Source organism: Pristiophorus japonicus, unplaced genomic scaffold, assembly GCF_044704955.1.
Source record: "Pristiophorus japonicus isolate sPriJap1 unplaced genomic scaffold, sPriJap1.hap1 HAP1_SCAFFOLD_459, whole genome shotgun sequence".
In the NCBI taxonomy this organism is placed as follows: Eukaryota; Metazoa; Chordata; class Chondrichthyes; family Pristiophoridae; genus Pristiophorus; species Pristiophorus japonicus.
Genome location: NW_027254362.1, coordinates 345,841 through 351,080, shown reverse-complemented (window position 1 = coordinate 351,080; position 5,240 = coordinate 345,841).

Sequence of the window (5,240 nt, the reverse complement as noted above, 5' to 3'; positions counted from 1 at the left end):
TACAGAGTGGAAACATTGTTCAGGTACAGAGTAGACAAACTGTTCAGGTACAGAGTAGACACAGTGTTCAGGTACAGAGTAGATACATTGTTTTTGTACAGAGTAGACACAGTGTTCAGGTACACAGTAGACACATTGTTCAGGTACAGAGTAGACACATTGTTCAGATACAGAGTAGACACAGTGTTCAGGTACAGAGTAGACACATTGTTCTGGTCCAGAGTAGACACAGGGTTCAGGTACAGAGTAGACACATTATTCAGGTGTAGAGCAGACACATTGTTTAGGTACAGAGTAGACACAGGGTTCAGGTACAGAGTAGACACATTGTTCAGGTGTAGAGCAGACACATTGTTCTGGTCCAGAGTAGACACAATGTTCAGGTACAGAGTAGAAACAGTATTCAGGTACAGAGTAGACACATTATTTAGGTACAGAGTAGACACAGGGTTCAGGTACAGAGTAGACACATTGTTTAGGTACAGCGTAGACACATTCTTCAGGTACAGAGTAGACACAATGTTCAGGTACAGAGTAGACACATTGTTCAGGTACAGAGTAGACACATTGTTCAGGTACAGAGTAGACACATTGTTCAGGTACAGAGTAGACACATTGTTCAGGTACAGAGTAGACACATTGTTCAGGTACAGAGTAGACACAATGTTCAGGTACAGAGTAGACACATTGTTCAGGTACAGAGTAGACACAATGTTCAGGTACAGAGTAGACACATTGTTCAGATACAGAGTAGACACTTTGTTCAGGTACAGAGTAGACACATTGTTCAGGTACAGAGTAGACACATTGTTCAGGTGTTGGGCAGACACATTGTTCAGGTACAGAGTAGACACAATGTTCAGGTACAGATTAGAAACAGTATTCAGGTACAGAGTAGACACAGTGGTCAGCTACAGCGTAGACACATTGTTCAGGTATCGAGAAGTGACATTGTTCAGGTACAATGTAGACACATTGTTCAGCTGCAGAGTAAATACCTTGTCCAGATACAAGATATCGGCAGTGATCAGGTTCAGTGTAGACACAGTGTTCAGGTACACAGAAGGCACGGTGTTCAGATACAGAGTAGAAATATTCTTGTAGTACAGCAAGGAAACATTGTTCAGGTGCAGAGTAGAAACATTGTTCTGTTAAAGAGTAGACACATTGATTAGGTACAGAATAGACACAGTGTTTGGGCACAGAGAAGACACAGTGTTCAGGGACAGATTCGAGACAGTGTTCAGGTACAGAGTAGCTACATTGTTCAATACATAATAGAAACATTGTTCAGGTCCAGATAAGTCACATTGTTCATGTCCAGAGTAGACACGATGATCAGGTACAGAGTAGAAACAGTGTTCACGTACAGAGTAGACACAGTGTTCAGGTGCAGAGTAGACACATTGTTCAATACAGAGTAGACATATTGTTCAGGTATAGAGTAGACACAATGTTCAGGTACAGAGTAGTCACAATGTTCAGGTACAGAGTAGACACATTGTTCAGGTACACAGTAGACACATTGTTCAGGTACAGAGTAGAAACAGTGTTCAGATACAGTGCAGACACATCGTTCAGGTCCAGAGCAGTCACATTGTTCAGGTCCAGAGTAGACACGATGATCAGGTACAGATTAGACACAGTGTTTAGGTACAGAGTAGACACCTTGTTTAGGTACAGAGTAGACACATTGTTCAGGTACAGAGTAGACACAGTGTTCAGGTACAGTGCAGACACATCGTTCAGGTCGAGAGTAGACACAGAGTTCAGGTACAGAGTAGACACATTATTCAGGTACAGAGTAGAAACAGTGTTCAGGTACAGTGCAGACACATCGTTCAGGTCGAGAGTAGATACAATGTTCAGGTACAGAGTAGACACATTGTTCAGGTACAGAGTAGACACATTGTTCAGGTCCAGAGTAGAAGCAGTGTTCAGGTACAGAGTAGACACGATGATCAGGTACAGAGCAGAAACAGTGTTCACGTACAGAGTAGACACAGTGTTCAGGTACAGAGTAGACACATTGTTCAATACAGAGTAGACACATTGTTCAATACAGAGTAGACACATTGTGCAGGTACAGAGTAGACACAATGTTCAGGTAGAGAGTAGACACATTGTTCAGATACAGAGTAGACATGATGATCAGGTACAGAGTAGACACGGTGTTCAGGTACAGAGTGGACACAGTATTCATGTACAGAGTAGAAAACTGTTCAGTACAGAGTAGACACATTGTTTGGGTACAGAGTAGACACAGCGTTCATGTACAGAGTAGATACAGTGTTCAGGTACAGTGTAGACACATTGTTCAAGTGCAGAGCAGACACATTGTTCAGATACAGAGTGGACACATTGTTCAGGTACAGAGTAGTCACATTGTTTGGGTACAGAGTAGACACAGCGTTCATGTACAGAGTAGATACAGTGTTCAGGTACAGTGTAGACACATTGTTCAAGTGCAGAGCAGACACATTGTTCAGGTGCACAGTAGACACAGTGTTCAGGTACAGAGTAGACACAGTGTTCAGGTACAGAGTAGACACATTGTTTATGAACAGAGTAGACACATTTTTCAGGTACAGAGGAGACACATTGTTTAGGTACAGATTAGACACATTGTTTAGGTACAGAGTAGACACATTGTTCAGGTACAGTATAGACACATTGTTCAGGTATAGAGTAGAATCATTTTTCAGATACAGAGCAGATACATTGTTCAAGTACAGAGTAGAAACATTGTTCAGGTACAGAATAGAAAACTGTTCAGGTACAGAGTGGACAGATTGTTTGGGTACAGAGTAGACACATTGATCAGGTACAGAGAAGAAACATTGTTCAGGTACACAGTAGACACAGTGTTCAGGTACAGAGTAGACACATTTTTTGGGAACAGAGTAGACACATTGTTCAGGTACAGAGCAGATACATTCTTCAGGTACAGTGGCGACACATTGTTCAGGTACAGAATATAAACAGTGTTCAGCTACAGAGTCGAAACATTGTTCAGGTACAGAGTAGCCACAGTGTTCAGGTACAGAGTAGACACATTGTTTATGAACAGAGTAGACACATTTTTCAGGTACAGAGGAGACACATTGTTTAGGTACAGAGTAGACACATTATTTAGGTACAGAGTAGACACAGTGTTCAGGTACAGAGTAGACACAATGTTCAGGTACAGAGTAGAAACAGTGTTCACAGACAGAGGAGACACAGTGTTCAGGTACAGAGTAGACACATTGTTCAGATACAGAGTGGACACGATGATCAGGCACAGAGTAGAAACAGTGTTCAGTTACAGAGTAGACACAGTGTTCAGGTACAGAGTAGACACAGTATTCAGGTACAGAGTAGACACAGTGTTCAGGTACAGAGTAGACACAGTGTTCATGTACAGAGTAGACACATTGTTCAGGTACAGAGTAGACACAGTGTTCATGTACAGAGTAGACACATTGTTCAATACAGAGCAGACACATTGTTCAGGTACAGAGTAGAAACATTGTTCAGATAGAGAGTAGACACAGTGTTCAGGTACAGAGTCGAAACTGTGTCCAGGTACAGTGCAGACACATCGTTCAGGTCGAGAGTTGTCACATTGTTCAGGTATAGAGCAGACACATTTTTGAGATACAGAGTAGACACAGTATTCAGGTACAGAGTAGACATTGTGTTCAGATACAGATTAGACACATTTTTCAGGTACAGAGTTGACACATTGTTCAGGTGCAGAGTAGACACCGCATTCAGGTACAGAGTAGAATCATTGTTCTGGTACAGATTCGACACATTGTTCAGGTACAGAGTAGACACAATGTTCAGGTACAGAGTAGACACATTGTTCAGCTACAGAGTAAACACTTTGTCCAGATATTAGATATAGGCAGTGTTCAGGTTCAGTGTAGACACAGTGTTCAGGTACACAGAAGGCACGGTGTTCAGGCACAGAGTAGACATATTCTTGTAGTACAGCAAGGAAACATTGTTCAGCTACAGAGTAGAAACATTGTTCAGGTAGAGAGTAGACTCATCGTTTCGGTACAGAGTACACACATTGTTTGGTCACATAGTAGACAGTTTTCAGGGACAGAGTAGAGACAGTGTTCAGGTACAGAGTAGCTACATTGTTCAGGTACAGAGTAGACACATTGTTCAGGTACAGAGTAGACACATTGTACAGGTACAGAGTAGACACATTGTTCAGGTACAGAGTAGACACATTGTACAGGTACAGAGTAGACACATTGTTCAGGTACAGAGTAGACACATTGTATAGGTACACAGTAGACACATTGTTCAGGTACAGAGTAGACACAATGTTCAGGTACAGAGTAGACAGATTGTTCAGATACAGAGTAGACACATTGTTCAGATACAGAGTAGACACGGTGTTCAGGTACAGAGTAGACACAGTGTTCAGATACAGAGTAGACATGATGATCAGGTACAGAGTAGACATGGTGTTCAGGTACAGAGTAGACACAGTGTTCATGTACAGAGTAGACACAGTGTTCATGTACAGACTAGACACATTGTTCAAGTGCAGAGCAGACACATTGTTCAAGTACAGAGCAGACACATTGTTCAGATACAGAGTAGACACATTGTTCAGGTACAGAGTAGACACATTGTTCATGTACAGAGTGGACACATTATTCAGGTACAGAGTAGACACATTGTTCAGGTACAGAGTGGATACACTGTTCAGGTACAGAGTGGGCACATTGTTCAGGTACAGAGTGGATACACTGTTCAGGTACAGAGTGGGCACATTGTTCATGTACAGAGTAGATACAGTGTTCAGGTACAGTGTAGACACATTGTTCAGGTGTAGAGTAGAAACATTTTTCAGATACAGAGTAGATACATTGTTCAAGTACAGAGTAGAAACATTGTTCAGGTACAGAGTAGAAAACTGTTCAGGTACAGAGTAGACACATTGTTTGGGTACAGAGAAGAAACATTGTTCAGGTTTACAGTAGACACAGTGTTCAGGTACAGAGTAGACACATTGTTCATGTACAGAGTAGACACAGTATTCGGGTACAGAGTAGACACAGTATTCAGGTACAGAGTAGACACATTTTTTGGGAACAGAGTAGACACATTGTTCAGGTACAGAGCAGATACATTCTTCAGGTACAGGGGCGACACATTGTTCAGGTACAGAGTAGTAACAGTGTTCAGCTACAGAGTCGAAACATTGTTCAGGTACGGAGAAGACACATTGT